The sequence below is a fragment of the Cicer arietinum genome, chromosome 8 (assembly GCF_000331145.2).
Source record: "Cicer arietinum cultivar CDC Frontier isolate Library 1 chromosome 8, Cicar.CDCFrontier_v2.0, whole genome shotgun sequence".
In the NCBI taxonomy this organism is placed as follows: domain Eukaryota; kingdom Viridiplantae; phylum Streptophyta; class Magnoliopsida; order Fabales; family Fabaceae; genus Cicer; species Cicer arietinum.
The window spans coordinates 20552809-20563440 of record NC_021167.2 but is presented as its reverse complement, the minus strand read 5'-3'; the positions used below and the strand labels follow the sequence as shown (position 1 = coordinate 20563440).

Genomic DNA, 10632 nt, shown 5'->3' with positions numbered 1-10632 from the left:
GAGTCACTCTTTTTGAATCTGAATCTTACTTATTACGCAAAGGTTCAAGTCAAGAGACACTTTTTTTTATGCACGATCTTTATGGAAGTGTTTGACGCTATTTCAATAACACTTTTATAAATTCAAGTGGAGGATTGTTCGAACATATAGTATGTTATTTTGTGAATTTAAAAATTTGTTGAATCCCAGATTGGAAAGAAATATTTTTTGTAAATTCAAGTGAAAAGAATCATGTTTTTTAAAATTCAAGTCCCACATTGGAAATAATTTTTTTTGAAGTCCCATATTGGAAAACTCTCATATTTTGAGTAGTCTTCAACTCTATAATTATTAAAGTCCCACATTAGATAGAAAACTTATGTGAGTTTGCTTCCATCACTATATAATGAGTTTCAAACTATTGTGAAAAGTACACCAAAGTTGGATGCATTTCTCAACTTTCTCTTTTCTCCTTTTATATTCTGTTCGCCTAATTTTCGAGCCACTTCTCCCCTTTCTTTCTGTCCCTTCGATATTTTAAAGAGGTTTTGTACCGTTGTCCCTTTGATTTTTGAGCAGTTGTTATGTCGTAGTCCCTTTGTTTTTTAGAGCGGTTGTTATACTGTAGTCCATTCGTTTTTTTTTTAGCGGTGGTTATGTCATAATCCCTTTAATTTTTAGAACGGTTTTGTATTGTAGTCCATTTGGATTTTAAGCGGTTGTTATATCGTAGTCCCTTTGACTTCTAGAGAGGTTATTATGCCGTATTTATGAGTGGTCATAGTACCATATTGCGAGTGACTTTAATTGTCATATTGAGAGTGGCTTTATCCGTCATATTGAGGGTGTAATTCTAGAATAGTTTTCTACGGTGCAATAGAACTCCGATATAGTGAATCTTGACTGTTTTATCTTGGGGACTTCGTGGGTCCACGATGGTGGCATAAATTGTGATTTTTAAATAGTTTTCTAAAACTCAAAAGTAACATACGAAAATACCAAATGTTGAGCATTTAATCGACGACGTAATAAAAAAACATAGAAAAATAAATATGTATGAAAGTAACTTATTTAGATGAAAAAATAGAGAAAAACAACTTAAAAGTGTTATGTCTGAGTAAAAAAAGATCTAAAAAATCACTCTTCTTTTCTATAATAATCGAGACCAAAGTGAGGTTTAGAGAATTAGCGGCGCTTCAACATCAAAAGTAAACTTCCAACCCAGAGTCTCAAATATACTAATAGTATGATTTTTTGCCTTAAAAAAATAAAAATTTTAAAATAACTTTTCAAATATTTCAAGAAAAATGTATTTCAAAATTTAGATTTAAATATTATTGCTTTTTATGAATAAAATAGATTCCTATAAAAGAAATAAATAAAGTACAGACACAAAAAAAAAAAAAAAATAAGCAAAATCTTTGCATATTAATTATTTTTCTTCATATTTTTCAAAGAAATAAAAGATTAAGTTTCTTAATAACATTTTTATACTATCAGTTAATCAAAGCAGTTGGATCAGTTGAGATATTTGACTTTTATCAAAACAATCTTTAAAATCACCTATATTAATTGTTGTGATGCGTTGAGAATGTAAAACATTTTACATTGACAATACACAATAATTAAATTTATTTTTATATACAAAATTTAGAATAAGAGTGTGATACCTAAATTTAAATTAGGAAAAATATTATGAATCAAAAAACACTTACAAGAGAATTGGTAAAGGAAACTATAAGTACTCAAACACACAAAATGTAAAGTCAGCACACGTCTTTTTAAAAAAAAATTGGTAAAAGAGAGTAATTATTATTTATAATAGTAATCCTAATTACTATTTTACTATTATTCTAGATGATATCTGAACTTTGTCATCAGAGATTATAAAATCAAACTCTTATTATTAAAATTACACTTCATGTATATCTTTTACCACTTAATAACCCTTTACTATATAACAATAAGTTCATTCTAGATTATTAAAGTTTTATAAAGGAAAAAAAATAGGAACTTAAAATTTATCTTTAATGTCAAACACAAATGATTGGATAGTGTTATCCAATGTATTAAATAATTTAAAATTTAAAGATAAAAAAATTAAATTATTATATTATAGTTATAATAAGAATGAACTTTTGCAAAAAAAAAATAAAAATGTAATAATGAAAGAGTAAGAACATTTTATATTTTAATGAATCTTTTGTGTTTCTTTAAGTAAATTTTATAATTGTGGATATAACTCTATATTATTTAAATTGTACAAAGTATTTGTATAAAATAAATTTATTCGTGTATGACACTTTCACACTAGTATATGTAACATTTGGTATGGCTTGTATCTGGATTAGCGATAAGGTATTAAAATATATAGATTTTAATTACCGCCACATTTGTCTAATTGAGATGAAAGTTTATTCCCACACATTAGCATTTTTCTAAAATCTATTACGACCCTTTTTTTTTAAGTAATAAATTAATTAGTAATTATTAGTTTAATTTAATTTTACTCATTTATTATTTCCAATTCATAAAATTGGTTTCCTATTTACACTAGTGTTTTTTCTGCGGCATTTCCTACAGATTCATTTCCGTAGGTAATACCCAAGAATTTTGCATGTAAAATTTTGGTTTGGTGCCGATTTTTATATCCGCAGATAACTTCACAATTTTCCCTTTATATGCTGTATGTTCCGTGGGAAATAATTCCGCCGGTAGTTTCCTGCGGATTTCTTACGAATTTTTATTTTTATTAATTTTTATACAAATAAATAGTTTTTTTTTTCTTGAAGGTTATCAAACTTCTATGATCTAACGCTTTTACTTCTTGAAGGTTATACAAATAAAATAATTTTTTAGAAATAATGAGTTTTTTTTTTCAGTTTTTTTTTTTGAGTAAAAGTTATTTTAGGTGAGGTTAAATTATTGGAAAATTATGGATAAGTGAAAATGACTAATTAAGAACACTTAAGTGATGTAAAATTTAAAATTCTAAATAAAAATTAATGAAATATATTTTTCTAATTCTATTATTTTTTTAATTAATCTGATCAATTAGAGTTGATTGTGAATAATCTATCACTATTGTTGTAAAACAACTTAGAATTTTTTCTTTTTAAAATTTAATAGATATTCTTTTTAAATTTTAAACATATGATTTTAGGTTAGCATAAAGCCTAATACAACGGACGTTTTAATAAGTCTTTTTAAAATGGTTAGAATCAATGAAAGTGATTGAATCGTCGGATTTGATTGACCTAGACAATTCTGATTCCGAACACAAAGAAGGTTAGTCTTCATGTTGTGGTGGATTCAGTTATTGGACGTTTAGTACTACTCTGGTCTTAAAAATATATATAAAAGAAAATTAAAATTATTTATTTCAAATTTTGAATAAAATATATTTTAACTTTTATTTGTATTTTAAAAATCGGAAGAAGTATTGGTTTATGTTTAAATAAGCATGTTAAAGTTCTTGTAAAAGAATAGCATGTTAAGTTGCATCTTCACTAGTTATGGCTCTAGTATAGTACTTAATGCCATATTTAGTGTAGTCTTAGTTATTGTTTATATATTATTTTTGTTTTTAATTATAAGTACTATTTAAAAAAATAAATTTGTCTTTAAATAGAAATTATTAATTTACTATGTATATTTATTATTATTATCTAAATATATCTCTTATTATTAATATAAAAATTCAAATTAATGTCCATGTTGAAATTATCATTTTAACAATAAAAATCACCTAAATTCAAATGTGTGAACCTCAAAAGGAAAAATATTCTTAGTTGTTGAAATTATAGCCACTACTCTAAAAAAAAGGCAGTACAATCCATTTGGCAACGACATTAACTTGAAAACCACCGAGAGCTCTCTTCTTCTCCTTTCTCTTCCTCATTTCATCGCAAATAGCCACCACCAAGGTCTCCACCATCCTCCTCCGTAAGCTTGCTTCTTGAGGAAATTTTGCTTAAAGCGAAATCCTTAGAGGAACTCGAGCGATACGCAGGTATTACCGCCTACAGTTAACAATCATCAACTCAACAAGGTATGGTATCGCAAAATTACATTGTGTTAGGGTTTAGTGATTTGGTTGATTCATTATTCGACTAAGATTATTAGTAATATATTTGTGTTCTTAAATCATTGCTAAGGTTTTTCATTTGTTCAAAATTAGGGAGTTTATGTTATTCTTCAAAATTGTGGATTTGCGTATCATATTTTCATTTTCTCTCCCACAGATTCTTCACGCTTTCGCTTCTCAATTACGTTGGTTTGTGCTTCTCACTCAAATCTTTCTCAGCTTTTTAAGCCGATTTCAGTTTCAATTTATTGAGGTATTTGATTCTATCACTAATGCTACTTTCTCATTAGTTTGTGATATTAATCGTGGTACATTTCAATTTGTTTTTCTGGTTCACTTGATTTTGTGTTTGTTTAGAGTCAGATATTTGGGTTGAAGCTAATTTTAACTTCGCTTAGGATTTTGAATGTCCAATTTGTTATTGTCTATGGTTTAATATCACTTTATTTTTTTATTCTTTGATTTGTAGAACAGGATTTTATGTATTATGCTCCTCAAATATTGAACACAGATATTATATTTCTACACCTATTTTTACTCTTTCTTGTGCTTATAGTGTATGCCGAATTTAATGCTCTGCATTCATCATAGGTTGTGTTGCAAACTCCATATGCTCAATTATATCTAGTGCTACCTCTTCTAGTGCTTACAAAATTTTATATTGATAACGTAACATTCTATTCATTTCTATTAATTAGAGAACATGGTTAATTACTTTTAAGTTTCATGTCATGTTACTCTCTGTGTCTTTGTCTTGTTACTTGTTTGTGGTCTTGTTACTTGTATTGAAGGTGGATGAACATTCACCAACAAATATAGCTAATAATATAATGTAGTACTAGTAGCTAAATGTATGGGGGGTGGATGGATCCATTTGAATTTACCCAATGTCACATTTTGAGTAATTATATATGTTGTTCCTTTTGTGTGATTATATAGGATAATATGACTTTGTTTGTTCAAATAAATATCTATATTGTTAGTATTTTAAATCTCTTTTGTTTCATATTAAATGTTTTATTTGAAATATTTGATTGTCTTACTGTTCACTACTTTAAACTACTGATGAAAAATTAAGTATTTTTTATTAATATATATTCTTATTTATTGTATCTATAACATTTAACTATTGAGAGATGATTTTCATTTAACATTTAACTAGGGGATGAAAGAGTCCCAATGGAACTATTGAGAGATGATTTTCATGTTGACTGACATTATACTCTATTCAGTTTGAGGTGTCTGTTCCAATTCTTAAATGTATAGAAATTATCAAATTGGTACTTGCACATGACTATAGGAGGTATGCAATCTGAACCAGCTATGAAATTCAGATTCTTACTCATTTTAGGTTGGTATTTATGGATAGTAAAATAGTATCAGATTTAAAAAACAGGCAAATAAATGTTGGTCCTTTGGAATACAAGCCACGAAATTGCCTAAAAACAAAAACCAACCAACTAAGAAACCAAACAGAGAACAAAAACGCAACAAAACAGATATTGCATGCACAAAATTCAACTGCTTTAGTTAATGTGACCTGAAGGTAGCAAATTGGACTATCAACCCAAACCGACCAGTACTCAAGTTTGTAATTAGATTTGTGGAAGTTTAACACATTTCCTTTAGAACCAAATAGGGTCGTTGTACATGTTTTTGTTTTTCCTATTGTATTTATCATTAAAATTTTTTTTTTGACACAGAAATTTAAAAAGTTAAGCTACTGTTATAAGATTTTAACTAATACTATACGTTTCATATGCTAATATTGAAAAGGTTCTCTTGAGTGCAGGAATAAGTAAATGACAGTGTATTAGATTACACCTATCCAAATATATCTATTCACTGTTGTTTCTTTCTTGATTGCCTCCTCTAATCAATTCAACTTGTCCTGGTATAGAAAGACACCATTGGTAACCTTGCTATAGTTTCATCAGTATAGATTGTAAAGATTGAACATGTTGTAATGCTGAAATTGCACCCATGCATCCATACATTGGACCTCTTAGCCTCACATTTGCTTCATAAACAAGACTATTTGCCGCATCTGCTCTTTGACACTCTGCTACCTCCTATATATATAAAACACAGATTCACATATACATTTCATAAATCCAATATTATTTCTTACTTTTTATGTTCATTCACATATACATCTGCTCATAAAACTTTTCTCAATGTAATTTGTTTGGTTTATTAATTAGTTAGTTTATGTATTGTATGGTTTTTAATTTCTCTCCTAGCCTGATTCCTAGACTGATGTTTGTAAGATATTGTTTCTGTTTTGTTCATCTTTTCCCACTACTTCTATTTTTTCCATTACAGAAAAGGTTTACATGGCCCCCACCCAACTTTGAACGACATGGTGCGACGCAACTTTGAAAAAAGGAGTGCAGCTAAGATGTCGCAACTAATGCAAGATGCATGTAAAGATTTGGAAAATAAGCCAACTTAGAGGTTGATGCTTTGAGAAGTCAAGTTCATGCTCTGAATGAATCGTTGCAAAAACAGGAGTAAGAAAAGTTGTTGATGAAGCAACAGTTGCAACGACAAGAAAAAGAGATGGTCGAGACCAACAAAAATTTAACCTTTCTGATGCAACATTTAGGATTTGTTGGATCTTCTTCTCGTCCAAGCTCATCACCACAACCCAACAAAGAAACTGATGAAGATAGTGGGGATGATGATTTTGGTAGTGATCATATTGAGTAGTATTTGTTTTTATTTTGTTAATTTGGTGGTATCATGTACTCGATTATACTTAGTATTTTTTAGATCATGCTTTAATTAATACTTAGTTATGATATGTGAACGTGATATAAATTTTGTTTAAAGTTATGGCAATAGTTGGATCATGCTTTAATTAATATTTAGTTTTGATTTGAAAACATGATATAAATTTTGTTTTGGAGTATTGCAATAGTATTTCAATTAAAGACTAATATTAAATATTTAAAATATGTATTTATAATAATATTTTCATATATTTTTAGTTGAAATTTTCAAATAAATAAAAAAATCAGACAAACTCGTTCACTGTAAAAATTTAAGCATGTGGATTCCTTTTGAAAATAAATTTGATACGAAATTACCTCGGATTTTCATGTGAAACGTATTGTTGGTGCAAAAGTTCATGTGGATATACCTGCAGATTTTCATGCGAAACATATTTGTAGGAATAGTGCTGCATATATTTCTGCATGAAAAATCGGAAGAAAATACCTAAAGTTTGCTTAATAATTGCTGAGGATTTTATTTACGTTTCCTACAGATTTAACCACAGGTATTTTACCTACGGATAGTGAAATTCTTAAGTAACAATTATCCACGAAGGTTTTACGTGGGGATATGAATCCGCAGGTAAAATGCGTTTCTGTTGAATTTTTGCTTAAATCCGCAGGCAAATCCGCAGAAAAAACGCAGATTTCTAGTAGTGTTACTATAATACTTTTTAAAGATTTTTTAACTAAAAAATTGTGATTCGTTATATTTTGAATGATATCGTATAATCTCATTATGTAGAGCCATTTAGATGCATTATATATTTATATATTATTAATTAAATTAAAAAATAAATAATTTTAAAAGTTTTAACTGAAATATTTATGAAATTTTATTGTAACTTCATAGGTATTAATTATTTAAAATCATCTTATCATATATCACAGAGTTTAAAATAATATCACGATTTTTGTCTAAAAAACGCGTAAAATGAACCAAGACTATACAAATTTAAAATAAGAGACTAAAATTACTATTATACAAAACTATTATTTAAAGTATTTCAAATTATTTTTTTAACTCAAATTTATTTCATAGTACTTTAGTTGAAATATAACTAGAAAAAAGAATTCCATTTTTCTACACAAATAAAAAAGAAAATGCTTATTGATTGAATGATGTGGCTAATAAAAAAAGATATGATATGCGATTGTAAAATAAAAAAAAAAATAGAATCTTTCACTAACGAGATATTTTTAATATATATTTTCCCAAGAAATTTTGTTTACTTTTTCTTTTGGCTACGTTAAAATATTAAGCGTTAATGTCGTATTGAATATTTATTTAATTTTTCCAGCTACTAATACTTATTTATTTAACTCTTGATATGATGAAAAATTAAATCTTAAAATAAGATATTATTTTAAAAAATTAAATGCTGATTGATTGAATGATTTGGCTAATTAATAAAGATATGCGACTCTGAAAAAGAAAAAAACTGAATCTTTTACTATCGGGATATTTTTATTATATATTTTCCAAAGGAATTTCGTTAAGATATTCTTTTTTTTGGCTGCGTTAAAATATTAAGCGTTAAGGTCGTAATGAATATTTATTTAATTTTTCTAGCAACTAATACTTATTTATTCAACTTTTGATAAGATGAAAAATTGAATCTTAAAATAAGATATGCATTTTCAAAGATAATTGTATGAAATCTTATTTAAGATATAGCAACAAAATTATAAACCTTCTAATTTTTACACTCTATAGTCTATAAATAGAAACAATTTATACCAAAGAAAAACCACAACAGCTTGCTATTAACACTTGATCACTTAAGAGTCACAAAATCAAAACATTTGATCACACTCGTTCCTTCTTTCATGGAGTCCTTCTTCTACACTCTTCATGTAAGTCCTGGCCATGATTCAATTCTTGCCATGATTCTTTATATAAAGTATATGTTTAAAAATAAATTTATTTGTGCCTGACACGATTTTCACAAGGTACTAAAATAAATTTAGTATCTTGCATCTGGATGAGCGACAAGGTACTAAAATATAGATAAAAAATAATAATTTTAGCTGCGGGCATATTTGTCTAATTGAGACGAAAGTTAATTCGCACACACTAGCATTTTTCTAAAAACTATTAGGGATTTTTTTTTCAGTGATAAATTAATTAGTAATTATTAGTTTTAATTATAATTTTAATTTTTTACTTTCACCAATTCATAAAATTAATTTTTTATTTATTATAGACTTTTTAAAGATTTTTTAACTAAAAAATTGTGATTTGATATATTTTAAAAGATATGTATAATCTCATTTTGTATAGCCATTTAGATGAATTATATATTTATATATTATTAATTAAATTAAAAAATAAATAATTTTAAAAGTTGTAATTGAAATTTTTAGAGAAGTTTTTTTTAACTTTATGGGTACTAATTATTTAAAATCATCTTATAATATATCGCAAAGTTCAAAATATTTCATATCATAATTTTTTTGTCTAAAAAAATCGTAAAATGAAGACAATAAGTATTTAAAATAGGAGACTAAAACTACTATTATACAAAACTATTATTTAAAGTATTTCAAATTATTTTTTTATCCCAAATTTATTTCATGGTACTTTCGTTGAAATACAACTCGAAAAAAGAATTCAATTTTTCTACACAAATAAAAACAAATAATGCTTATTGATTGAATGATTTGGCTAATTAAAAAAGATATAATATGCAATTCTAAAAAAGAAAAAACTGAATTGTTTACTAACGGGATATTTTTAATATATTTTCTAAACTAATTTTGTTTACATTTTCTTTTGTCTGTATTAAAATATTTAGCATTAATGTCGTAATGAATATTTATTTAATTTTTCTAGCAACTAATATTTATTTATTTAACTCTTGATATGATGAAAAATTAAATCTTAAACTAAGATATGTATTTTCATAATTTAAATGTTGATTGATTGGATTTGGCAAATTGAAGACTTGTTGGAAATATTAAAAGTGACTTCGTTTCCAGTGCATCTCGTATCTAATGATACCGCACTTTAATATACTCCGACTTTGCATGAAAACTCGGATTCTTGCTGAGATGGATCGCACTCTAGCTTTCACAGAATATCACAAACTTGTCTTGCTTGAGGCCTAACTCATTTAGAAATTTCTTCATCCACAAGAGTTCTTTGGAAGCTTTAGTTGCTGCAATGTACTTAGCTTCAATAGTGGACAAAGCAACACACTTTTGTAGTCTTGATTGCCAAGACACAGCTCCCCGTGCAAAAGTCATCATATAACCAGAAGTAGATTTTCTAGAATCAAGATCACCTACCATATCTGCATCTGTGTAGCCATCCAACACAGATTCACCACCTCCATAGCATAAACACACTTTGGAAGTGCTTCTGAGGTATCTGTGAATCCATTTCACTGCTTGCCAATGATCTCTACCAGGAATAGAGAGAAACCGACTAACAACTCCAACTGCATGAGCAATATCAGGCCTTGTGCATACCATAGCATACATCAAACTACCAACTGCAGATGCATAAGGAACCTTCTTCATCTCTTTTTTGTCTTTCTCTCTTGTAGGACATTTATCAGAGTTCAATTTAAAATGAGTAGCAAGTGGAGTACTAACAGAGAATTTCTTGATAAACACACAATGGTCAAAAGTAGTTTTACCATTCTCATGTTTCTCCATGAAAGAATTAAATTTCTTGTACCATTGTCGAGGTGCTTGTTTGAGCCCATACAAGTTTTTCTTCAATTTACACACAAGTTGCTCTTTACCTTTGACTTCGAAACCCTCTAGTTGCTCCATATAGAT

General features: G+C 27.4%; 1 long non-coding RNA gene across 1 annotated transcript in view; it reads left to right on the top strand.

The window, feature by feature from the left end:
* Positions 1-8483: 8483 nt before the first annotated feature.
* The window catches only part of LOC140918990 (uncharacterized), a 14290-nt gene continuing 12141 nt past the window's right edge, over positions 8484-10632 (top strand). The window contains exon 1 of the long non-coding RNA XR_012161508.1: positions 8484-8700. This is a non-coding gene — a long non-coding RNA (uncharacterized lncRNA). The remainder of the gene's footprint in view (positions 8701-10632) is intronic.